Source organism: Carex rostrata, chromosome 23, assembly GCF_964058835.1.
Source record: "Carex rostrata chromosome 23, lpCarRost1.2, whole genome shotgun sequence".
Lineage (NCBI taxonomy): Eukaryota > Viridiplantae > Streptophyta > Magnoliopsida > Poales > Cyperaceae > Carex > Carex rostrata.
The window spans coordinates 1252036-1279594 of record NC_135940.1 but is presented as its reverse complement, the minus strand read 5'-3'; the positions used below and the strand labels follow the sequence as shown (position 1 = coordinate 1279594).

The following is a 27559-nucleotide window of genomic DNA, read 5'->3' as shown; positions in this document are numbered from 1 at the left end:
ATAATTAAACAATTATTCCCCATTCACTAGCAATTTTAATGACATTTAAACATGCAATTTCAACATTTAAGTCATAACAACAATTTAAAACATACCGTTAGGGTTTTAGAACATAATACGGTTCGATAATAACCTATACATCAAAATAACCGACTACGGGTTCAACTACACATTCAAAATGGGCATAAAAGGGTTTGGCATAACCTATTAGTTTGGCATATACTCACGTGTCGAGCCCGAGTCCCACTTCACTCGCGTTTACCTGCACATTTCAATTCAAAGGGAAAAATTCCCCGAGGGGAGGGGGTGAGAAAACCTGTCATCCGTTTTCTCAGTGCGGAATTTAAAAGGGCTACTGGATTTGTGAGAAATCCATCACCAGAACTAAATACACTAGCAATAGGGCATCTATTTATTTATTCACCAATAATAATAAATGCACATGTACCGGGAATAGATTCAAACGGATTTCAATTCACATCTCATCAACATCAATCAACGAATTTCCACAAAGATTTGGTTTCACATATATAATATATATAAGTCTGGTTATGAGGTACAGATATCAACTATCGATCACCTCCGGCTTAACAGTTCTATTTTCTGGTTTCAAGTCATACAATCTCATCAATTCATCACTTAAAATATACACGGGCATATTCCGCGAATATGCAACAGAATACCACTTTTCTCAAAAAGAAATCATTGACACTTTCACTGAATCACTGAACCACAGTTCTACCTAAAATTACACTGCACTTCCCTTACCCAACCGGTACTGGGTTCACTAGGGCCATTCTCCAGATACGCATAAGGGTCCTGGATGAAAGTCTATAGACTTTCCACTATGATACACTGTTCACTTCACACAATCAATCCAAGTCATACTGTGGTTCCACTCACTTATTCAAAACGACAGATCAACAATCGATAAACCGTACCAACATGAGAATCATAACAGTTATACAATTCAATTACACTAATATCACAATTAATGCAATGCGGCAACAAATGCTTTCAATCAGAGATTCAACATGCTATGCACAGTTTATTTAAATCAAGCAATCAACATAAATATAATAATATGCACCGTTATTTAGTTCTACGAATAAACCCCAAAACAGATCCCGTGAACCCCCGCACCTGGTTATGTAGGGCACGTAGAGGGTCCGCGATCTCGCGACTCGGTAAGCTCGTCAATCCTGCTAGCCGTGCTCGTTAGGATCTATACATAGGTCAATTTATTAAATTCTGACACTTTTGCAATTTAGACCCTAATCAATTTTTTGGGAAAATCCACAAATTGGAAATTTGGTTGCACTTTGGAACACGAAATCAATCAATTTACACTATAGAAACAACAAAGGCACGGAATAATCAGTTTGGTACGATTCTACGGGTTTTCACCGAAACCCTAAAAACACGGAATCAAGAAATGAGAGAGAAATAGAAAGGGGAATTACCAATGGAACGGATGGATGTGCGAGGTTTGAGCTCCTCTTCCTAAATCTCCGTTTTCGGGCAATACGGTCACCGGGGGAGAGTTTAGGGTGGTCTCTCTCTCACTCTCTCGTTGTCTTTCTCTCTTGGCGAAAACAAAGGAAAAGAGAGAAGGGGGTGGGGGCGCAAGAAAGGAAAGGAAGGAGGGGAAAGGAAAGAATGACAAGGGCCCCCACTTGTAAGTGGTCTTTTTGCAAAATAAACCCTCCACTTGTTCGATATTGATTAAATGATTTATATAACACCTATTGCTCCTCTTTCTTAACACAATTAATCGTATAATTATTGTTCACCATCCACGTCACTAATTTCGTATATACATATATATATATATATATATTATTCGATTTAACCACTTATTATTTTAATTAAGTCTGAATTTTAAAAGTTCACAGTGTTACAATTGAGAATAACTTCAAGTTATTATTCATCCAGTAGCCTATAATAACTGCTGGTTATTATATTAATTTTATACTAAAATTTATAATAGGACTTCAGGTTCTAAACAGAAACATTTCCTAGCCAAAACATATAGTTCCTGGTAGAAACAGAAAGTGCAAAAAAGCAGTGTATTTTGCCAAGGTCGAAACAGACAGTTCCTGGACGAAACTGAGGCTGAAACAGATGCGCAGAAAAACATTTATAACAATAACTTCAAGTTATTATTTTATTCGGGTAATACGAACTTCAGGTTCTTGATAAACTTTTAGTTGTGATAATAACTTCAGATTATTACTCTTATTATTATATTCAGGTAATATGAACTTCAGGTTCTTAATAAATATTTAGTTTTGATAATAACTTCAGGTTATTATTTCATCATTCACTTCAAGGAATGGTTCTTATAAACTAGAACAAATATAATAATAAATTTAAAGAAAATTTAAATTAATGAAAGATATAATAATTAATCATACAAATTACTTACATAAATTACCTTGCAACTTCTTCCGAGCAAGTCGTGTTGATAACATGTTGTAAAATTAAAATGAAGTTGCAACAAAAGTAAAGTAAATATAAGAGATAGAAAAAGCAATAACATAATTTTATTATCTTCTTTTGTGAATTCTATTTGTATACATTTTTCATTTACAAAGCCTCTATTTATAGGTTAGAAAAAGATGTTACAATAATAAATAAGAACATGAATACTCATAGTAGTGGAGTAGTGGGACAATAAACATGAGAATTAATATTGAGGGTTATAGATTGAACATCCACATAAATGTATTTTATAACAAAAATAACAAATATTATTACCGGTATATAATATTGAGAGAGGCATTGAATGTTTAACGGCAATTCATAAATCATAGTGTTGGCATTGAGTGTTGTATGATCCACCGTACAATTGTTAGTTCGTACAAGAATGAGGAAAAAAAAAGGGACTCTTACGAGTTTGCTATCTTTTTCTGGAATTTACAAAATAAAATGAAAGATAAAATATTTTATAAACTCATATGAGTCAATAGTAATCTGATATGAGTAATTGCTAACATGTGAAAAACATTTGAAAATTTGAGAATTTATTTGTCGATGTAGATGTAAATAACGATAAATTTAGAAGTGGTTGAAATATGTATAGCATGATTAGGAATGAATTTGAGGTACTAAGTGGTATAAAGAATTCGTATCCTCTGCATTAACTCAAAAGGGAATTTTTTTGAGTTAATAAATTATGATCATCCGATTTATTTTAAGATTCGTACAGACTAAATTCGCATTAATATTAAAAAACTCTCTATATCATAAGCAAGAATCGGATTAGCTCTGTTTAAAATCAGACGGTTGAGATTCAGGAACTCAAAAGATTCCTTTTTGAGTTAATGCAGATGATACGCATTCTAAAATCTCAGTATGACGAGGGGTAAATATAAAGGTGGTAAGGAATTTATGGGAAAAAAAAAAGGTTTATGTGATAGGGAAAGGGTAAATGTAAGTCTTTGTGCGGGATTAATGAAGAAAATAACTTCAAAAAAGTGTGAAAATATTAGAGTAATGATTTCATCCTCCAATTCCAGTCTTCTAATAGTCATTCTGGCCATTAACTACTTATGGTAACTATCTTTCCTATTCTAGTTAGTCTTTCTAACTATTTTGACCTCTCTTTCTCTCCCGATCAACAAAAAAAAATGCGTGCTCTTCACGGTCTTTACAGCCTCCGCCTCTTCTCTTTCTCGGCGTGGTGCACCGTTGAGATCCGGCGAGGAGAGTGTGGTGCATCGTCGAGCTCTGGTGGGAAGAGCGTGGTGCACCATTAGAGGGGGTCCATGCTAGCCCAGCGAAGGTTGTCAGAGTGTAAGATATGAATACTTCATTAGTTGAATATGCATACTTCATGTTGTTAGATATAAATACTTCATATCTACATTAATTAGTTATAAATACTTCATTATTTGTTAGATATGAATACTTTATACCTTCAATATGAATAGTGTTAATGTCAGGTGTGAATACTTACTATAAAAAAAGATTTTAAGTGAATTGAAGAGGTATTGGAAGAGGTCCCAAAAGAGGTCTCTAATTTTGAATTGTATAAATTATTTCTTATATGTATGAATACTTCATTAATTAGATATGAATACTTCATATTTTCAACATATGAATACTTCATATTTTCAACATATGAATACTTCATGTTGTCAACATATGAGTGCTTCATTTGTTATATATGAATATTTTATTATTTAGATATGAATATTTCATTAGTTTGATATGAATACTTCATCGTATAGATTCGCTGTAGTGGTCTCCAATCTTGGCAAATGTCACTTTCAGACGGTTGCGGTCTCCAATTCAGGCTGTCAGACGTCGTTAGTGGCCCCCCCTGGTCGTTACTAGTCTCCAAAATTAATGATCCCTCAACAGTTTGTGTTTACATTTGACCAATATTATGGATAATAAGTAAGATTACTTAAGTCTATAGGTATGAATACTATGCCTGTCAATGATGAAAAATCGCATTAGCCCTGCAGGTTGCCAGCAGTTATCTGATGTCCAAATCAGTTAATGGTCTTCTGTCGCACGTTTTTTGTCTTTTAGCGCGGGGAACGTTTAGGGGACTGATATGGAGGTACTGTTAGTCGATCCCAAAATATTAAGTATGTAAAAGATAAATTTAACATAACATAATGATTTTCTCTCTCAATTGCATTAAATTTAACAGTGTATTGATTTTCTCTTCCGAATGCGTTTTCCTCCTGTAAAATTATCAAGTCATTCACTGCAAAATATACAAAATTTGTAAGAGTCGTTGACAACTGATTTAATTTACTATAAAATATAGCGATATTATATATTCATATCTTCATTTGAAGTTAAAACAGAAAAACCAAATTTTATATATCTTTTTAAATAGATAGGAACTCACGAAATTTGGATGGTCCGGAATCTTTAGATCATGTGATTTTCTATTTATCTAAAACAAAAAAAAAATGTAAATTTGGGTCTCAAAGTTCATTTTCATGCATAGATTATTTATTTATGTTGAACGGTCCATATCAACTATTTAGATTTTGAAAACGGAGATTTATTTTCATAAAAATGAATTAATATGATAGATTTTGGAGTTAAGCTCATCAAAACGTTTTGTGAGCTTAACTGCTTAAGAACACCTAGACTAGTTCTACTCGAATTAATATCTATAGATCAAGCAACATACGCTAATTAAATTCTCGTTTGAGGATTACAAATCTTTGAAAATTAGTGGAATTTTAGATTTAACAGTAAAACTTATTCATAGAGTGTTTGGATACATTTTTTTAACATGAGATTGAGTTTTTATTCCATTTTTCTTCTAATCTCTTTTGAAATATGTGGGAAATTTTTTTATATCAAAACAAACTAATATTTTCTCATAATCTCTTGCTTTGTTTTTCTCCTATATTTTTCAAATTAAAAAATATTGAATGTATTAAGTGCTCAACTTTGAATAAATTATACTTAATATTATAGAAATTACAAGGTTATAAATAACGTTTATCGTGTCATAGCGGGGAACCTCCAAAAAAAGCTATAGCGAATAGCGACGCTATAGCGAAAGCTATGCCAGTATGCCACATAGCATTTTTTTATTTTTATAAAAATTATATTATATATTTGTACTAAATATCAACATTATTTAGTCTCATAGAACAATAAATAATACCAAATTGATTAAAAAATTATAATATTCATATTGAACCAATACAAAGTCCAAATTGCGACTCAAAATATCCATAGTAATACTAATATCATAAATTATCGATATTTTTCTATTCAAAATATCTTCAACATCATAATATAATTTATCTTTTTTCTATTTAAATTTGAAAATAACCTAGAAATTGAAAAGAAAAAAAAATTCATTCTTCTAGTAAAATAAACACATGATCCTTGAAGAAATTCTTGTTAGTCCCTAAAATTTTCATAATTTAGCAATTATTTATCTGATTTATCATCAGTTAAAAAAAAACCAAGAGAAAAATGAAAAAATTATTATAGCGGACCTGAATTTGATATAATGTAATATTCATCAAAATTGAACAATATCTTCACCATTTATTTATTTTAAAGCCCATATAAATTGAAAAAAAAAAACAGCTCATATTGTATAGCGCGCGCTATTTGCGCTATACGCTATGCGCTATAGCGGACCGCTATTACCGCTATATCGTCCGTAGCTCAAATAGCGTGTGTTAATGCTATAGCTTAGCGTTTAGAGTCCAAAAACGCTATAGCGCGCTATTTAGAACACTGAGAAATTATCATGATATCAAATTAGTTAATTTAATTTTCTAATTCTAAAAGAATGCTTTCAATTATCAAAAATCATAATATTTATTTTCTTCATTTTAATACAATTTACATAACTAATTATATGTTAACTATACTTTTAGATTTTAAAGTTATTATTAGTAAAAAAATCATATTTTATTTTCCTCTATTTTATTATATGTTAACTATCGTACTTTACATTATTAAAATTATTAAAAAAAATTACTAATAACTATGGATCAAAAGATAAGTATTAACAACAAGTATTTCTAAAATAAACAATTGTCTTTTTCAAATTAATTCTTTTTACAAATATTTTACTGTACAACAAATACTCATTCCAAGATATTTCTGTTATAATTTCAGAAAATATCCAAAAATATGGGATCTTATTTTCATATTTAAAAATATCCTTCCGCATAATATCTGGTAATAACCGAATATACCTTGCGAATCAAAACAAAACTAGCGGGCAAGATGCCAAGATAGGGATGCAAACGGATCGGATACAGATCGGATAGTGGTAAAACCATATCCGTCTTTATTTTTTGGATACGGATACGAATACAGATCAGATATTAATTGAATACAGATATTCGTTTTTTATAATAGTGAATAATATAATTTTTTTATAATATATATTAAACTATATAATATATATCTACTATTTGAATACGAATAATTAAAATCTAAAATCATATCTGTATATGTACAGATATTCGGATATCGAATATCCATATTTAATTTTCAGATACACACTCGGATATAGTCGGATACATAGTGACAAATGAATTATTCGGGTTCGGTTCGGCGAGATCAAAAATTCGTGATTCGGGTATAATTCGGGTATAATTCGGGAATAATTCGGAATTATCTGGATCAGAAATCTCAGTCCTGCAAGGGAGCAAAAAAATAATTGTTCTTGGAAAAATTCGTGAATAATTCGTAAAATTCAGAAAAAGTTCGTAAAATTTGGGAATTATTCGGGTTTAATTCGGTCAAAGTTCGGTCAACCAAATAATTCGGTGTTCGGTTCGGCATCACCCCAAAAAAGAATTAAACGGGTATAATTCGGATATCTTGTCACTATGGTCGGATAGTATCCAACCCGTTTGCACCCATCACTGTCATTGACAGTAAACAATCATAGTGAAATTGAATGCATATCATAATTAATTAATTATTAATTTAAAGGAGCAGACATTATATCATGGAGCCACGTGTGTAGCCACATATGCGGACCCATCTTAGTTTTGTCACGGTTCAGCCTCTGTATATTTTTCTTTTAAAAAGGGAGCTGAATTCTCTGTTTTCAGAATCACTGCGTGTGGATTTGAAGTGGGTTTCCAGCTCAAAAATTAAAAGTAATCATTCTTTTAACAGTGACTGACCTCACACGCAGCAACTGAGGAGACATAAAATTCCTGCACTCAGGGAACAGAGAATTCGGAGTCTTTAAAAAGACATGCTTGAAAAACCACATCAAATTATTTTGTTTAGACTTTATAGACTGTATGTGCGCCTCCTACAAAACTAGAAAGCTGTCATCTTACCTCTTTTCAGAATTTTTCATTTTTATAAATTAGATAGAAGTAATATAATTATTAGATAGATTCCATACAAACTTTGATTTCATAGAAGAAGAATCATTTTTTTAGAAAATAAGAAGAAAAAAAAATACAGTTCCTTCTAAGATCATATCGCCTATTGCGTAGACGCCACAAAGAATCTCAATTCTAATTTTAAAACATTGATAATTATGGGAAGCGCTATTCTCAACACTCAAATTGTATTATTAAGATCAAAAAGAAAATTTTCTCAATTTATACCGGATACACTCTTTTTTATTGCTTTTCTTTTATTAGTAAATAACCGTGAATAACTCTCCTATTATATTTTTAACCGTTGTTAATTGTTGTAGTATGAATATTAATTTGGGTGCCATCAATATAAGTGTTAATTATTAATTTCTAATTTTATTGGTGCAAGCTCCTATAAAGTTTCTCATCTCACATATATCTTGAATTGTTTAAATGTATATATGTCACATTGTAAATTTTCTTGAATCTAATTTGTTTTCAAAATATCTGTCTCATTTTTATGAGTAAAATAATTCAAATATTGAATACATATTTTACGGCCATATATGCACTTTTTCATACCTTTCTAATTTTCAGTCACTTGATTTAGAAGTTATGGACCACCTGATACAATTAATTTTCTATCTATAACAAATATTAATTTTTCTTAAAATGTAAAATTTGGTCTTCCAAATAGATTTTATATATAAATATGTTTAACGATTTGGATCAAACTTTTAATGGTCTTGCTTAACTTCTGTCTTCTTAATTTCCAACTCTTTTTTATAAATCTTAAAAATAAATTGAAAATTCTAATGTGTCCCTTCGTTCCTTTATATTTTTGCTGCTCTCCTTTCATCTTAAGAAAAAAAAAGAAAGGAACATCTCAAGGGAAAAAAAAAAAAAAAAGGGAACAAAAAAGAACATGTAAAAATGAAAATGCAGCATAATCTCATAAGGCTCTCTACAGTTTAATTCAATTCGCCACTCTCAATTGGTTTAAAATGCAATTTTAACTATTTGTAGCTCAAGAAAAGATAGAAATAATAAGTATGCGATTTCTGAAAAGTCATAAAAAATGACATTTTTTTTGTGTGTTTTCCATAAGACCTTTTTTAAAAATAAATATCATAAGTGCTGAAACAAACAAAAAGGAGAGGAAAAAAAAAACTTGATGCAGAGTATCTGAGGCATCTATTAGAAAGATCGAATATATATTTCAGTATCTAAATTAAGATGCTAATATGATATGAAGGAAATTTCCTTATATCACATCTTGAGATTCGTGTAGTCTATATATGATTTAAGTCTTTCAGATTTTTATTATTGAGCATATCATCATACATAGAATTCTATTCTCTTGCAAATGAAATGTTGTAGAAATTAAGAAAACGATTAATAGCATTGGTCCGCTGACATCAGCCAAAAGCTTAGGCTTCTTGAATATTCTCAAAAGCCATGGCAAAATAAAAATTAAATCCATAAAAATTAAATAAGACAACTCTTCCATATTAAATGACATTAAATGTATTCTTTTTACACTGTTCAAACTTCAAAACAAAATAGCATGTATTAAATAAGGGTAAATATGGTACAATAAAACAGAAGTTTCTCTTTCCAATTAGTATTGCAATTTGAATGTTTAAAATAACACTTCCCTAAAATTATTTACCTAACCTTATTTACATTACAAACATTTAATTAAATCGTTTAATTAAATTAAATATTTTGGCAATAAATAAATAAGAAAAACTAAATTTATACTACAAATAATTAATCGCTACAAAATTAAATTTACACTATAGAAGCATAAATAAATATTTAAGCTAAAAAAACTAAATTTACATTACAAATAATTTAACTATTTTTATTATATATCCAAAAAAAATTATAACAATATTCTTAGAGAAAATTGTAGATCTGAGACTTTTCTGACTCCTCTTAAAAAAATATACAAATTTACAAAATTGGATTAAAAAATAGATGAACGAAAGACTGAAAAAAAAAATTAGAAGAAAGTCAAGGTTATGAGAAGGAAGAAGAGAGAAGAAAAATGTTTTATTACTGTTTTTATAATTATGTTTTATAAAAATATTATTTAAGAATTCCATACCAGAATTGAAAAAGAATTTAATTCTTTCTATGCAATCAAAATATGAATACAATTTATCTAATGTCTTGTATTTTTGTTATATGATTTTCTATAAATAAAAAATTAAGTTTATTTTCTTTGGCCGGTAAAGAGCTGTCTCGTTTCCAAATAATTGAAAGATGTGGAATGCTCTCCTATCACTATCAGTAGACTTAGTTATATGAGATTATTTTAATTTTTTTTTTTTTACTGCCAGAGTTATGCATTAATTAATTAATACTGATCGAGTATCAGAAATACATGTTGTCACTCTAACACTACTCATATATATATATTTTACCAGTACATCATTAGCAAGAAAAAAAATAGAGAAAAGAAAGAAATTGTAAGAACACACCCATATATCTTAGCAATGCATGCAGAGTATCTTCTCACTTCTCAGCTAGAATATTAATTAGACTGCATGCCTTCTTCCCCCTCTCGTTTCTTTCTTTCTTTCCAAATTAAAGGAACCATGTCACGCAAACAATTAAACAACATAATTAATCCATGTTGCCACCCGGCCATTTGAAGAATTTTTATATGCTAGCTGCCAATGAGGCTTCAAAAGTTGAAAGCCAAGCTTTGAGGAAATTAAATTAACCACCAAACATTAATTAACATTCATAGCGCGCATATGGGCAAAGAAAATCATCTTGTTAGATTTATACATATTTATACATGATATATTGCCTTCTACATCAAGCTCATTAGACCTCAAAAATCATCTTATCGCTTAATGTCATATGTAGTAGTTAATCTCATAAATCTATTTTTGAGTCTACGCTCGTAATGTCATAGTAGTTTCATTTTATATATTTATTTTGAATTTCTTTACTCTTGAAAAATCACTACTTTTAAATGGTGCAGAATATTTAGATCAAGTGATTTTTTATCTATGTAAAAAAAATATAATAATTATTCTCCAAGAACATTTCATATGGAGATTATGTTGAACAGTTCGGATCATCTGTTTGAACTTTGAAATAAAAATATTAATTCATAGTACATAACAATATATATGCATGCACCATGTATAGTACTATAGCCTCACTCTTCTTATTTTCTGTTTTTATTGGGAGAAAACAATGTTGCTGGATAGTTCAAAAATTTCAAAATATATGATTTTCTCCTATTCAAAAAGATATTATGAAAACTGTTTAAATTTCAAGAAAATATAAATTTTGGTTTCTAATAAAATTTTAATCTGTAGATTACACGTTAATTTGGATCGATCAATCAAAATTTAAAGGTATGGTTAGGGTATCAACATATATAACAATATTATCATAACACTGTAGTTCAACTCTATATATATATACATGTGCCTGCACACGTACGGACATTCTGTTTAGTTTCGTTAATTTTTTTAATTTACACTTAATAATATTTTTTGTAACATTATGCAAAATAAAATTTTGAAATTAATAATTGAATGTAATATACGAAATGGCTAGATGTGTTTTTGAGTGAAATAGATAACATTTTAAGTGAAATATTATTTTATTGAACAAATTGGTAAGACGATTAAGTTATTTTAGAGTGAATTACTATCATCGCTGATTATGAAATAAATATTTGACTAATTTAAAATAGAGGAGGGATCAAATGCACCAAAATTCCATGCTCCCAAATGCTTCCAAATCGTGGACCGTTCGATTGGCGCTTGGAACCGTGCCATCTCTAGCGCTGGATCTGGCCCCTAACGGCAGGTCCGTTAAATTTTAAATAAAGGGATCTTCATTTTTATTTTATTTCTCTTCTCGTTGTCTTGTCACGCTCTCTTGTCCAGATTGGAGAATCACCACCCTCTCCCGGCCATCCCATCTCCGACGAAGGTGCAGGTTCTCTGTCCTTTCTCCCCTCCCTCTCTCTCTTTGTGCGTTGCTCTCTTCTCTAAAGTAGTTAAACCCTAAAACCGTCTGTGCCATCTCTAGCACTGGATCTGGCCTCTAACGGCAGGTCCGTTAAATTTTAAATAAAGGGATCTTCATTTTTATTTTATTTCTCTTCTCGTTGTCTTGTCACGCTCTCTTGTCCAGATTGGAGAATCACCACCCTCTCCCAGCCGTCCCATCTCCGACGAAGGTGCAGGTTCTCTCTGTCCTTTCTCCCCTCCCTCTCTCTCTTTGTGCGTTGCTCTCTTCTCTAAAGTAGTTAAACCCTAAAACCGTCTGTTTAGGATCTGAGTGGAGTTGCACTCCGTTGCCTCCGTTGGTTTCTTTTAATTACCTTCTTTAATAGTCTAGTCAGGCCTTGAATCGTGGCTTTAAGTATGATATTGGCCGATTGTTGTCAATTTGAGGTTCTATACCTAAGCTGATTGGTATGGCTCGATACCAATTCAAACCATTTAAACAACCTTGTTTACTAAAGCTAACACCTTAATGAAAATGCTGTCTTTCTTATCGTTGTCTTTTAATTAGTCTATTTTTTGGCTTTGATCATGACATCCTAATATTTAGCACTTTTTGTTATAGTATTCTGGCCAATTTTGTTATTTTAACTAATTGTGCTATTTTTCGGCTATATGCAGATATATTCGAAATTCAATCTTTATTCATTTGGTTTACTGGTCTTTGCATTCCTGCAAGCAATTTGATCAAGATTAGTACTTTTAACTTCTACAATATAATGAATGTCATGTGCTTAAAATGATGTAATGCTTGCTTAGTTTGGTCAAATTTCATGACTTAATAATGTAATGAATTATCGACCTCCTATGAGGTACAACGTAAAATATTTTCAATGAATATAAGCAACCATTAGATGTCCCAGTAAACTTAGGTACAAAATATAAATAATTCACAAACATTTCCACATAATTGCTTAACAAAGGAGGAATTTAAAATTGAGTGGATAGAGCCAGCTCATTCTATTTGCAGCCTTTACATTTATTAGAAATAATGAGTTCTCGTATATTACAAACAAAACATTGCACGATATTACAAAACATTGAGTAGAGGAAATCATAGTACAGTTCCCGGCACTGTGCTTTGATGTGGCCTGTTGCGAAGCACCTGAAACACCTATGCTCGTTGATGGCCTTTGCGTGTTGGGTTTGAAAAATCATTGCTTCATCTGGTTTTGAATTTTTCTGCTTCTCTCAAGACCACGTGTTGCCATTATCCATTAATGTCATCACTACTGTGTGGTTGGTGTCCTTGATTGCCCCATTCTCCTTTTGTGTGCCACACTGGATGCGATCTTCCCTCATGCCACGTAGGGCACAGCATCTGCAAAGCATTTGTGTTCGCCCGGGAATCATTTGGTCTCTCATATTGCACAGTGCTTTCTTTTCGCTCATATATAGAACATAAAGTTAATTAAGTCTTAAATAGAAGTTATTTCACAATACAAAACATCAAGATTACAGAAACAACAAGAAGCCCTTAAATCACTCCAAGTCTCCAACTACTCTTCATATCCCTTGACTCATCAAACTATTTACAATTACTTGAAGAATTTTTTTTTTAAAGTTTTGCAGCTTGATCCGAGCTTTAAATATGAACACTCACCAATGATCTTGTAACTCTTGTTTCTAAGAGACATATTAACTATTAAGATGTCATGACAAAAGTAAAAAAAAAATGAACTAATTAAAAGACAACAGTCAACAACTCAACACGTGCATCAAGGTGCTAGCTTTAGCAAATAAGGTTGTTCAAATGGTTTGTACTGGTATTGAGCCATACCAGTAAGCTTAGGTATATAACCTCAAATTGACTACAATTGGTCAATATTTGAATTAAAGTCACGATTCAGGGCCTAATTAAACTATTAAAAAGCCACAATTCAGGGCCTAACTAGACTATTAAAGAAGCAAATTAAAAGAAAACAACAGAGAGCAACTCTGCTCAGATCCTAAACAGACGGTTTTAGGGTTTAACTACTTTAGAGAAGATAAGAGAGCAACGCACAAATAGAGAGAGAGAGGAGAAAGGAAAGGAAAGAGAGAAAGAAGAGAGAACCTGCACCTTGTCGGAGATGGGGCGGCCGGGGAGAGAACGGAGGTTCTCCAATCTGGACAAGAGAGCGAGAAAAGACAAGAAGAGATGAAATAAAAACGAAGATACCTTCATTTAACATTTAACGGACCTGCTCTGTTAGCAGCCAGATTCAGCGCTTGTGATGGCACAGTTCCAAGCGCCAATCGAACGGTCCACGATTTGGAAGCATTTGGGAGCATGGAATTTTGGTGCATTTGATCCCTCCTCTTTAAAATATGCTAATAAATCGAAGTTTCTACATGAAATAAATATTGAAAAGTAGATACAAGAGAGAATTCAAAACTTAGTAATATCTACATATCTTTTCATGTACGGTTGGGGACTAGTTTTCAAAATTTAAAACAAAAAGGTTAGATTGTAAAAAGAAGAACAAAAAAATAAATTTATTGAAGAATGCCCAAATGGCACATGGCCACGCGGCCCATTGCCATTGCTAGGTGAAACACCACCAACTTACATATTTTAGATCTTTCTCAATTATAAGGGGATTCCTTCAGATCTCCCGTAAAAGAAAGAAAAATGAGAAATAAACAAAAAAACGACATATAATTGGAAAAGAAAAGAAAATTGAAAACAGAAAAGCTTTTCTCTCTCTTTTCGTGTGTGCATGAGCCATGAGTGCTAGAGAAAGCTTATCGTAAGGAAGGTTTCTAACACGAAAATCCAGTTTTTACGGTATTTTGCTCATCTTTTTCGGTTCTTACTCAAATATGCTATTAAGGCTTAAAGTAATTGTTTATAATGATGAAAGTATAACAGTAGAGGGTGTAGATATGTGAAATACATGTTCCTCTCATTTGGTTTATACAGTGGTACTTGATTGAAAATGAACCTGATAGTCTGATACTGACCTCAAATTAATATAGCACTTTATCATTGTCTAATTATTTTGTGATACTGAGATTCTGTTCTGACCATAGTACCGATCAGATCACTACCAATAGACCTCTTTGATCTTTAAGGACTAATTTGTAAAAGTGTAAATAATTAAGGGATTTGGGAAAGAAAAATGATCACACAGATTAGAATATACAAGTTAAACTTGTAGTGATTTAATTGACAATGGCTTTTATAGTGCCTAATTAATTTACCAAAGGCCTCTCTTTTGCTGTCTATATATAATTATTTAATCGGATCTGAACCTAATGATTGTTATGGTAATTTGATTATTGGATTTTTGGTTTATATAGTTCAACCCGAACGGTACCTTTCGGTATTGAGCTCCATTTACCTTATTCGGGTTATTTTAGTTCCATTTGTGTTGCTAAGTAGTTTGCGGGGTATTGAAGCCATATGAAAACAGGTACGTACCTATCCGTACCAGTTTAAAGGGTTTATTGGTACACCCATCTAAACTTTTAAGGACTTGATTATAAGGGAAATAGAACGATAAGGGATAATTTGCAAAAATAATAAGAACTAGTAAATAAAATCTGATAGAGGGGCCTGGGTGAAAATTGACATATAGTTAAGTCAGTTGTAAAAGTTTTATGGAACTTGATTACTCAAATTAAGCTGGGCTTTATAGGCTCGGCTGAAATAAATTAAGTGGATTTTTGGACATGTATAAATTAAAGAAGAAATAAAGTTATAAATAATGTTCTTGGCTCAGTTGGGTCCTGACTCGAGAAAGAAGCAATAAAATATAAAATTGGAATATGAACTTGAATTTTGATCTTGATTATTTGGATACTTGGACTGGTGGACTAGAACTTAGTTAATTGGATTGGATTCAAATCTAGACTTTAAACTGAAATCAAATTGAAATTAAAAGGATTAACAAAATGATTTTTTTTAATTGATCAAAAGATGTCATTAGTTGAAATGGATACGAGTGGAGTGTCTTATGGAAGTGTCTAATTATATGTATAAGAATTTAATCGATATCACACAGGGTACCGTATGACATCGAAACTAAACACAAATATTTATTAGAATGTGTATATTATTGTTAATGTAGGTATGATTATGAAAAAGACTGATGAGACAGAATGTTTAGGACATACAAATTGATGGTGATCTCATCTATTGCCCTACGATATTAGGTGCGAGGTTATTGGATTAGTCTGAGATTCATGACTAAGAATTAAATCGTAACTCGTTGTGCATTTTGAATGATTGATTGACTGCATTGTTGAACTGATGCATCATATGCATACCACAATATAACTGAAACAAAATTGCAAAGGTAAGTTTACTGATCTATCATTTTGGTACAGTTTATCGATTGTTTGTTCTTGTTCTATTGATTAATTGAGACCACAGTGACTAAATTAATTGAATATTGAATATTGTAATTCTTGAACCTCCATACAGTGGAGAAAAATGATTAATATATAATTCAAATTCTAGATCGCTACTAGACTTTGATCCAGGATCCTTATGCGCATATGGTAAATGTCCTCAACTGAACCCAATACCGATTGGGTAGAGGATATTGTAAATGACTGAATGATTATAAAATTGTGGTAAATGTATATTTACTGGTCACTACCTATATGGTGTGGCAATACTGATATTCTATTGAAGTGCATTATCGTTGAACTGAATTATTGAAATTGAAATGTCTGAGTATGAACCAGAACTGTTATTACGGTATAAGTCTAACACTACAGATAATGGATATGATTAAAGGCAGACGTGGGTTTATGGTGGGCGTCTGCATAAACAAGTAGGGTGGTATCTGTTAGTGTTACCAGACTTAGTGGTTGTAAATATTAGGTCCCAAATATTCCTGTTAATAGTTATTTGATTTCCGGTTAATGTTATATATATTGATTGCCGATTGATTATTGTTATTGAGCATTTGCATTCGTCATTATAGAACTGAACTGATAATTTCTTGTGCGGTGATTTCATTATGAATATGGATTTCCTTCGAATCCAATAATCTGAGTGGCAATCAGCACTGAAAAATAATTTATTATTTCTCACTCGTTTCCCCTTGTGGGTTACAGGTTCATTATGTGAAGTCAGAGAAATGCTTCCGGGTTATAATTGACAGCAGAGCCACCTAAAGGTATGTGATTTGAATTTATTATATTTGACAGGGTGCAAAGAGTATATCTCTAGCATCATCCACTATAAAATATCAGACAATTATTGTGAATAAATTTGGATGTGGTAAAAATAATGGATGCTATTGGCAATGCATAAAAAGATTCATGCCTTATGTTACGTATATTGAATGGTAAATAGATGTAGTAGAATTGTCGCACCTCCGGATCGGGGGTGTGACATTTTCTTAATATTATTTATATTATCTTTCCTACTATATATGTATTATGACGCGTTAGTTGTGTTTTGACAACTTAATAGCACATGTATTCATATTTCATACAATAGAAGTTAGATTTTTAAACTATAGATATCAAATAAATATTGAGAATCAATCGTATAAAATTGTCACATGAATACGATAACAATTTTATTATATTCATACCATTTTACTTTAAATTATATGAAAATTACGTACAATGCTTTTTTTTTTAAATAAACAATATTTTTTTATTGGATCTTTATGTTTGTATTCGTGCATGTATCTATTGTTAGTATATGTGGGTTACACTCAGGGGTGCAAATAGATAGGATATTATCCATTTGGATCTATATTTGAATTTTTACGGATTTGAATATTTAAATATATATACAGATATAGATGCATGTATAATTTTATTCTTTAGAAGCGGATATGAATAATTATTTGTATCTATATTTTTTTAATTTTGAGGATATTTGTTTGTGCGGATATTTTTGTTGTTGTTTTCTTTCATTAGAAATATGATTATATTGGTAATTAATTTTTGTTAATGAGATATATAATTTGTAATGACATAATAATTTTAACATGAAAACAAATATTTTGTTCGTCATATAATGGTCGAATATTAGGAGTGCAAATGGAGTGGATAATATTCGATTCATGTTCAAAAAATTAAATGCGGATACAGATATGATTTTAAGTTTTAATTATCTGTATCAGAATAGTAGATATATACCTGTCACACCCCGGAACAGGGGGTCGCGCAGTTTTCGCCAGTGTTTTAAAATGCGGTTTTGTTCATGCATGCGGAAGACCACTACATGCCGCATATGCGGTATGCGGACGCATATGCGGATTTATATATATATATATATATATATTTAAGTTTATATATGTGGGCCTGCTTCTAGGAGTATGCGGGGGGGTGGCAGGGGGGCGGCAGCCCCCTGCGAGCGTTGTCTGAGGTTACGAATAAGTCAAATTTCATGAAAATTTTATTTCGGAGATGTCAAATTTCATGAAAATCCTTTAACCGACGGCCCAGATTAGTCAAATTTACCGATCAAGATGGACGGTCCAGATTAGTCCTTTTTCACATAAATTTTAATTAAAATACAATCATATTATCATAGGATTTGATTTAAAACAAGTTTGGTTCAAATCCGATTTAATTTGGCTAAGTTATACCCAAAACAGCATTTTTCAGAATCCCCATTGCGGCCCGCAATAGGGCTGTTGCGGCCCGCAACAAGTTCCAAAATTTTCAGCCTCTGCAAATCGTCTCTACCTCTACTCATTGCGGCCCGCAATGAATTTATTGCGGCCCGCAATGACCTGGTTGGATTTTATAACTGCGAATTTCCCTCTGTCTACTCTCATTGCGGCCCGCAATAGGGTTATTGCGGCCCGCAATAAGGGTACTGTTTTTCATTCCTTTGCCCGTTTTCGTGAAATTTCACCCCGTTTTCAAACCCAATCAAATTCCCGTATAATTAAACAATTATTCCCCATTCACTAGAAATTTTAATGACATTTAACATGCAATTTCAACATTTAAGTCATAACAACAATTTAAAAACATACCGTTAGGGTTTTATAACATAATACGGTTCGATAATAACCTATACATCAAAATAACCGACTACGAGTTCAACTACACATTCAAAATGGGCAAAAAAAAGGGTTTGGCATAACCTATTAGACCGGCCTATACTCACGTGTCGAGCCCGAGTCCCACTTCACTCGCGTTTACCTGCACATATCAATTTAAAAAGGGAAAAATTCCCCGAGGGGAGGGGGTGAGAAAACCTGTCATCCGTTTTCTCAGTGCGGAATTTAAAGGGCTACTGGATTTGTGAGAAATCCATCACCATAACTAAATACACTAGCAAAAGGGTATCTATTTATTTATTCACCAATAATAATAAATGCACATGTACTGGGAATAGATTCAAACGGATTTCAATTCACATCTCATCAACATCAATCAACGAATTTCCAGAAAGATTTGGTTTCACAAATATAATATATATACGTCTGGTTATGAGGTACATATATCAACTATCGATCACCTCCGGCTTAACAGTTCTATTTTCTGGTTTCAAGTCATACAATCTCATAAATTCATCACTTAAAAATATACACGGGCATATTCCGCGAATATGCAACAGAATATCACTTTTCTCAAAAAGAAATCACTGACACTTTCACTGAACCACTGAACCACAGTTCTACCTAAAATTACACTGCACTTCTCTTACCCAACCGGTACTGGGTTCACTAGGGCCATTCTCCAGATGCGCATAAGGGTCCTGGATGAAAGTCTAGTAGCTAGCTAGACTTTCCACTATGATACACTGTTCACTTCACACAATCAATCCAAGTCATACTGTGGTTCCACTCACTTATTCAAAACGACAGATCAACAATCGATAAACCGTACCAACATGAGAATCATAACAGTTATACAATTCAATTACACTAATATCACAATTAATGCAATGCGGCAACAAATGCTTTCAATCAGAGATTCAACATGCTATGCACAGTTTATTTAAATCAAGCAATCAACATAAATATAATAATATGCACCGTTATTTAGTTCTACGAATAAACCCCAAAACAGATCCCGTGAACCCCCGCACCTGGTTACGTAGGGCACGTAGAGGGTCCGCGATCTCGCGACTCGGTAAGCTCGTCAATCCCGCTAGCCGTGCTCGTTAGGATCTATACATAGGTCAATTTATTAAATTCTGGCACTTTTACCATTTTAAACCCTAATCAATTTTTTGGAAAATTCGTAAATTGGAAATTTGGTTGCACTTTGGAACACGGAATCAATCAATTTACACTATAGAAACAACAAAGGCACGGAATAATCAGTTTGGTACGATTCTACGGGTTTTCACCGAAACCCTAAAAACACGGAATCAAGAAATGAGAGAGAAATAGAAAGGGGAATTACCAATGGAACGGATGGATGTGCGAGGTTTGAGCTCCTCTTCCTAAATCTCTGTTTTCGGGCAATACGGTCACCGGGGGAGGGTTTAGGGTTGTCTCTCTCTCACTCTCTCGTTGTCTTTCTCTCTTGGCGAAAACAAAGGAAAAGAGAGAAGAGATTGGGGGCGCAGGAAAGGAAAGGAAGGAAGGGAAAGAGGAAGGAATGACAAGGGCCCCCACTTGTAAGTGGCATTTTTGCAAAATAAACCCTCCACTTGTTCGATATTGATTAAATGATATATATAACACCTATTGCTCCTCTTTCTTAACACAATTAATCGTATAATTATTGTTCACCATCCACGTCACTAATTTCGTATATACGTATATATATATTATTCGATTTAACCACTTATTATTTTAATTAAATCTGAATTTTAAAAGTTCACAGTGTTACAATACCATATAGTTTAATATATATTAAAATAAGTTGTCTTATTCATCAATATTATAATTAGATAATTATTATGAACTTTAATATCGAAATCTACCCAAACTGCAAAAAAAATTTGCGGTAATTCAGTATAAAATCGCAAAATAATTTTGCGATTTTTGAATTGTAAAACTGCAAAAAAAAATTTGCGGTCTTACAATTCAAAAATCACTGTTTAAAAAAAATCCAAACACCGCAAAAAAAATTTGCGGTTTCATTTGTTTTCATTTTTCAGATTTTTTTTATTTAAATAGAAATATTTATAATTTATTTATTTTTTGTATTGAGATATTAGAAATATTTAATATATTTCTTTGAAAATAGATGGAATACTATATAATTTGATTTATTAGAAAGACTGCTACAAATAATCCGGATCAACATTTTTCATGCCGGATTTTTTGCGGTTCTAAGAAAAATTAATATATTTCTTTATGTGTTATTGGAAAAAATAAAAATGCTTAGATTCTTAGTTATTGATTCCGGTTCAAAAGTCACTTCTAAGTAAATACAGAAAATATTGTCATCCTTCTAGTGCATTTAATTTATAAAAAGTTGTTTCTATTTTTGAAAAAAATAAAAATTTTAAGTTATTTAATGATTGTTATTAAAAAGAATTCTCAAAATAGATACAACTTTTTTATAAATTAAATGTACTAGAAGGATCACAATATTTTCTGTATTACCTAGAAGTGACTTTTAAAATGGGATCAATAACTCAGACTCCATGCATTTTTATTTTTTTTTCCAATAACTCAGAAAGAAATATATTAATTTTTCTTACAGCCGCAAAAAATTCGGCATGAAAAATATTGATCCGGATTATTTGTAGCAGTCTTTCTAATAAATCAAATTATATAGTATTCCATCTATTTTTAAAGAAATATATTAAATATTTATAATATTTTAATAAAAAAAATAAATAAATTAGAAATATTTCTATTTAAATAAAAAAAAGCTGAAAGATGAAAAAAAAATTGAAACAATAAATTTTTTTTTTAAATTCTGTTGTTTTTAAATTGTAAAACCGCAAAATATTTTTGCAGCTTTTGTTTTTTTTTTTAACCGTGCTTTTGGAATTGTAAAATCGCAAATTTTTTTTGCGGTTTTAGATTGAATTACTGAAAAAAATTTGCGGTTTGGATAGATTTCGAAATCCGGTAAAATTTTGGTTATTTTTTAAATTTAATTATTTTTTTTGAATATTTATAAAAAATTCGGTCTCATTTCTGTGGTAGCGGACTCCACAAAAGTTAGCTATTTGTTCTCTATTGGAGTAGCAGCAGGGCCCACCATGTGGTGTGGGCAGTGTATTAATGGTCGGGCGGGTACGGGTACCCCGGGTATACCCGGGCACGGGTACGGGTACGTCTCGGGTACGGGTATGACGGGTACTAGGGTATACGGGTACGGGTATGTCGGGTATTTTTTTCAAAAACCATACCCTACCCGACCTATACCCGTACCCGTGTACCCTTGACGGGTAGGGCGGGTACAGGTATTTTTTTTTTTTGCTGTTTTTTTTTATGGTTTTTTTGTTGGTTTTTTTTTTTAACAGTGTCGTATAAATGTTATTACGTATTTATAATTCGACTTTTAAAATATGAATAATTCAGTATCAAATAGTGTGTATATATATACATAAAATTATCAAGTCACATCTTTATAATTCCTAAATAATTAAAATTTGTAACTTATATATATAAATTATTCTTGCCAAAAATTTGTATGTTTAGTCGGCTAAGTACAAATGTATTTATTTATTTCTTTACACGAGTCATTTTATTTTATTTTTAAATTATCATTCTAATTATTATTGCAAAATCGGATCCGTCTCGTTCTCCCCTTTCCGAAAAGTCGAAGAACGCGTGAATCCGACACTCGTAGCCAAAGTTATAGATGTTCGAAGTTTTTTCTTACGGTAGAACTTTGAAAATTTATAACTAATTGTAAAAAAATCCAAATAAATTTAAATTTGTGTCAATTCTGTGTATTTTTTAATGTTATAATAAAAAGTTTTATGCAATTCTAGTGTATCACATTTGTGTCCATTAGTGATATTTGACAAATTATTTAGTTTCACTAAAACTAATATTTGAGTTTATTTTTGTTATCTTTTTTCTTCTACTCTTAAACTCAACATTTTCATTACTTAATTTGAAAATTGTCAAATATCACTTAATAGTTAATCAAATAAATTCAAAACAAAATATTAGCAAAACAATTAATTTCCATCATTGAAGAGAGCAAAGACAGAGATTCAGGCATAAAAGTAATTTTTTCATTTGAGAATTAGAATATTAAACTATTTTCAGATTAGGACAATTGATTTTGTCTAAAAGAACTATTTTATAGATCAAAAGTTGATCAATTTCTAATATATTTTTTAATTTTAGGATATTTTTTTTCTGTTTTTTTTAACAGTGTCGTATAAATATTATTACGTGTTTATAATTCGACTTTTAAAATCTGAATAGTTCAATACTTCAATATCAAATAGTGTGTATATATATATATATACATAAAATTATCAAGTCACATCTTTATAATTCCTAAATAAATAAAATTTGTAACTTATATATATAAATTATTATTGTTACATTCCGAAATTTTAAAACTTGATTAAAATTTATAAATCGATCATCTGACTTAAATAAAAAGTTTAATTATTTTAACGATCGTTCAGAAATTTTCTGACCGACTAAAACGAAACTAAAATTTCAAAATATAAATGAATCATAAAATTAGGTACATTAAAATTTAGAGGGTTAAAACATAAAATAAATAGTTGTATTGAGTTCTAATTAGGAGAATAAATATACAAAATTATTGTACCAATAAGATTAATATAAAACTTACGAATTTCATTCAATTATGAATTTTAGATATTTGATTTGATATATATATATATATATTGTTTGATAACGCATTATTTAGATTTTAAATTGACAAATAAAGGTCCGAAATATACATACGAAATTAATTGCAAAATTTTATGAAACTTCGACTCGATTTTACAAAGTAAATGAACCATGAATCATTTAAATGGAACTATATTGAAAATGCATATATTTGTGAACCCTTGGATCTAATCTAGCACCAATCTCAAAGCAGCCCAAATAAACTCGCTTTCTCTCCTCTCCCTCTACCCGTGACAGAACACACCCCCCCTCTATTTTCTCTTCTACGCCAAACCAAGAGGGGCTCCGCCCCCTCTTCCCTCCTCCGTCGCCGGCGAGCCGCCCACCAGCCGCCACCCCCACTCTCTCCTCTTTCTCTCACCGTGAGCCCCACCAGCACCGCCCCCACCTCTCTCTCTTTTCCCGCCTCTCTTCCCCACCCGTCAAAACCCTAACCCGCGCCCTTGCTCACTGACCCGCGGCCCCACCAGAAAACCCTTCCTTTCTTCTCTCTCTAAACCATGGACCTCCTCTCTCGATTGATCCCTCTCGGTTTTTCACTTTTTTCCGCTGATTTGGTAAGGATCCGAAAACCTAGAATTTGGGGGTTTTCGTTGTTGCTTGCGGGTGCTAATCGGGTGTCTCTTGGTGCTAAGGTGGTGGTTGGAGACACTAAATCTGTGGTAGTTGATTCAATTGTGGTGGCCACAAGGCACGGCGAAACCCTCGGAACATGCCACTTTCTTTCGACATTTTCTCTTGCGGTTAATTTCTAAAATTCGTGAATTGTGTGTTTTGATGAATTGATTAATGTCGTAGGATGTGAATTTGTTAAGTTTCGAGTACGGGTTGTTGATTTTCCCGACTCGATCGAATTGCTCGAATAAATTAAGTATAAGGGGTTATATTGCAAAATGATTATTTTTTTAATGGTCGGAATGGTAAAATATATGACCATAGTGATTGTATGAATTAAAGGGAATTGTAGTTAGGATTTTGTAAAGGGAATTATAGTTAATTACACCTTTGCTCGGGTTGTTGATTTTCCCGGTAAATGGTGCTGATTTTGTGTGTGTACCAGTCCTTGACTTGACAGAGACCAAAAATGTAAATAAAGTAAATTGAAGGTTGTTTTGTGCAAAATACAAGCCTTGGGAATTTTTATAAAAAAAATAAGGGGTATGAATTATAAAATATAAGGCCTATGTGAGTTGTATAAAAATAAGGGACCAATTTGTAAGATGTAAATTGTTTGAGGCTATGGCCGGCCATGCATGTGAAGTATTATAATTTGAGCCATATGTGAAATTAAATAATTGTGAAGAGGACTTGAAGAGGACTTGAATTGGAATAAAATAATTGATACGTCCAATGGACCAAAGTGTAATAAGGTGAAAGTTTATATAAGGGCCGACCATATACATATAATTTGGAATTGGACTTGAATTAAAATGATTATAAATGAGCCGAAAGGTATAAAAGAACTGACGAATTGAAAGACGGCTTTTGGAATTTAAGTTTTGAGAATGTAACCGAACTAAACCAAGTAATCGTATAATATAGGTGTAGGCTCAGTCGAGCCAGATTTCGCGAGGCAATTCGAGACGCCTGATCTTTAAATTAAGCGGTACGCTCGTCATAATAAGGTGCGGGATTCTTGGACTTGTTTGATACTTTATTTTCAGGAATTAAACTGTGTTTTCGTTTGTCATGTTGAATATCATTGATTGCATCATTGAATTGTGTATAGCATTTGCATAGCCCAATCAAATTAAACTCGAATTGATGTGACTTGAGTGATTTGCATGCTGGTATGGTTGTAGGTTGTGTCGATCTATTATGATCTGATTTGATTGAAAGTCACCACGATTTGATTTGATATGTATGTGAATGGATTTACGAAGTTAAGCACTTGGATCCAATGAATTTGCCAAGTCGGGCTGTATGCTGACTTGGATTCCCAGGATCCTAAATGGCCTTAGGTGAACGGCCCTCGATGTTCCCAGTACCGGTTGGGACGAGGGAGGGTGATTATGTTATGAGATGTGATTGGAAATCGTGGGTGACATGTGTAACGTCTATGGCTCGGTGGCATTTTCCTACGTGTTAATGCATTTGAACAGTCAATTGAATATTACGACTATTGGAATGATTCCAAAGAGGATTTTCTTTATGTGATTTGAAACCAGACCGTAATAAACTGTTAAGCCAAGCGATTGCAGATGGGTGTCAGATAAAGGGTCCAGCGGTTGGCCATCTGTAGGTGTCAGTAACCCTACAGATGTGGGTTTGATAATGGTTCAGCTCGAAAGAACATCTGTAATTGCTACAAGCCCTATTGAATTGAGTTAAGCCAAAATATATGTTGTGTTTGAAATTCATCTTGGAAATTCCGTGAACTGTGTTTCAGGTTGATTAAACTGTTGTCGAGCATTGGCATTCTGTTATTTATGATTATATATATCTGTTTGAATTGTTATTGTTTGGGTTTCATTGTTGAATATAGAGTTTGATTGCAAGTCCAATAATCTAAACTGTGGCAAATTTCGCACTGAGAATTTATTCTCACCCCCACCCTCCCGATTATTTTCAGGTTCATTACACGGACGCAGCAAATGAGAATATTGGTAATGCATATAAAAAGATCCACTGCCTTGCGTGTATATGTGACGCTTGATTTATACACGCGGCAGGCTGTCAGACCCGCGGGATTTGGGGTGTGACAATTATTGCGAAAATTTGTATGTTTATTCGGCTAAGTACAAATGTGTTTATTTATTTCTTTACACGAGTCATTTTATTTTATTTTCAAATTCTCATTCTAACTATATAGTTTCATAATTTATTTATATCTTGAAATTTTTAGTTTACATTTTAAATTGATAATATATTTTCTAAACGTTCATTTTAAATTGATAATATATTTTGTAAACGTTCATTTATTTTTAATAGGTTAAATAAAATATAAATAAAAAATATCTTAAATCAATTACTTCAAAACAATAAAATATAAATTAAAAATCTAACCTATTTAAAATAAATCTAACATTTTTAAAAATAAATCTAACCTATTCAACATAAATCTAACATATTCAAAAATAGGTCTAACATTTTCAAAAATAAATCTAATCTATTTAAAAATAAATCTAACATTTTTAAAATAAAATCTAATGTAACATATTCACAAAAATAAATCTAACATCTTTTTTTAACCTATTAAAAATAAATCCGAATTTCAAAAATAAAATATAACATATTAAAAACAAATCTAATTACTTCACATATTCACAAACATAAATTAAAAAACCAACTTTTTAACTTATTAAAAATGAATCTAAGATATAAAATCAAAAAACAGAAATTAAAAAACATAATTTAAAAAACATAATTTAAAACAGAATTTAAAACACAGAAATCCAAAAACGGAAATTAAAAAACAGAAATTAAAAAACAGAATTTAAAAAACAGAAATTAAAATAGAATTTAAAAAACAGAATTTGAAAAACAGAATTTAAAAAACAGAAATTAAAACAGAATTTAAAAAACAGAATTCAAAAAACAGAATTTAAAAAACAGAAATTAAAAAACAGAAATTAGAAAACAAAAATAAAAAAACAGATTTAAAAAACAGAATTTAAAAAACAGAAAAAAAACAGCATTTAAATGAGTTGGAGGGATTTTGAAAATTTTGAAATTTTGAATTTAAACGGGTACGGGTACCCGGGTAGGGTACAACGGGTAAACCGGTACGGGTACCCGGGTAGGGTACAACGGGTAAACGGGTACGGGCACGAGTACACGGGTACGGGTATGGTCGGGTACGGGTATGGTCGGTCCGGGTATGATCAGGTATTTGCCCAAAAAATCGAGTCTGGCCCTTTTTTTGCCCGTACCCGTGTACTCGAGTACCCGACCTATACCCGAGCTCGGGCACGGGTACACGGGCGGGCAGGGCGGGCATGCCCTAAGCGGGCAAAATTAATCCTCT

At 31.8% G+C, this 27559-nt stretch overlaps 1 long non-coding RNA gene across 1 annotated transcript; it reads right to left on the bottom strand.

Moving 5' to 3' along the window:
- Positions 1 to 12791: 12791 nt before the first annotated feature.
- On the bottom strand, positions 12792 to 14146 carry LOC144575025 (uncharacterized). The gene is made up of 2 exons (XR_013518344.1): positions 13944 to 14146; positions 12792 to 13507 (listed from the first exon to the last, which is right to left on the bottom strand). It is a non-coding gene; the product is annotated as an uncharacterized LOC144575025 (long non-coding RNA).
- Between the last annotated feature and the right edge of the window lie 13413 nt (positions 14147 to 27559).